The sequence below is a fragment of the Schistocerca cancellata genome, chromosome 6, assembly GCF_023864275.1.
Source record: "Schistocerca cancellata isolate TAMUIC-IGC-003103 chromosome 6, iqSchCanc2.1, whole genome shotgun sequence".
Classification (NCBI taxonomy): Eukaryota; Metazoa; Arthropoda; class Insecta; order Orthoptera; family Acrididae; genus Schistocerca; species Schistocerca cancellata.
The window spans coordinates 117805583-117806799 of NC_064631.1; positions in this window are offsets into that span (position 1 = coordinate 117805583).

Sequence of the window (1217 nt, forward strand, 5' to 3'; positions counted from 1 at the left end):
AAAGTGACGCCTAGTGTGATCTTGCCATTGGGTACACAGCTCGATCACCTCACGTACACACACTCGTTAATCCAGACAACAATCATTAGATCCCTGTTGACCGAAGGCCGGTGACGTAGCCGTGTGTAAAGGCCTCTATCGTGTTATCTATGGTTCAAATGGTTCAAATGGCTCTGAGCACTATGGGACTTAACATCTGAGGTCATCAGTCCCCTAGAACTTAGAACTACTTAAACCTAACTAACCTAAGGACATCACACACATCCATGGCCGAGGCAGGATTCGAACCTGCGACCGTAGCGGTCGCGCGGTTCCAGACTGTAGCGCCTAGAACCTCTCGGCCACCCAGGCTGGCTTTTACTTATTTAATCTATTTCATGATTTTTATTTGAGTTATGCCAACCTCATCATGCTACAATTGTACCCTCAACCTATGTCCTCAGTTGTCTGCTGAATGTACTCCAATCTCTGTTTTCTACTACAATTTTTAAACTCTGTAGGTCCCTGACGTACCATGAATGTCTTTACAGACTTCCTACCATCCTATCCGTTCTTCTTGTCAGTCTTTCCCTCACAGATTCTCCGGAGAACCTCGTCATTTCTAGTTTATCATGCCAGTACAGTACACCATATTTTGAAACACTGTACTAGGTCAAATATCAACCCTTTCTGCAGTTATGGTACGTAACACTGAGTATACTGATCCGAAATTCAGATGGGGTTTCTGAGCTCAGCACTCTCACTGCATCTGTGCGTAGGGAAAGGTATATGTGTCGGCTTTCGGTACTTCCCCTCTTATTCAATTTTAGATCTTTATTGTCCTTTCTTTTCTCTCAATGAATAAATAAACGAACTAATATCCTGCAGACTACAGTCTAGTGCAAGACTAAAGACTACATGAGTAAATGCTACTTTGCTAATTTGTCCTTCGGCGTCTCCACTCATTCGTCAAAGCTTCTTTGCAATGACGTCACAATGCCCAGAGTGATCCTTAGCAAAAACGACGCTGCTATGTTATTGGAAATTTGTGGTAAGGGCTATGGGATCAAACTGCTGAGGTCATCGGTCCCTGGGCCTACGCACTACTTAACCTAACTTAAACTTTAAGTACAACGCACACACCCATGCCCGAGGGAGGACTCGAACTTCCGGCGGGGGTAGCCACGCGAACCGTGACAAGACGCCATAGACCGCACGGCTACCCCGCGTGGCTCCTG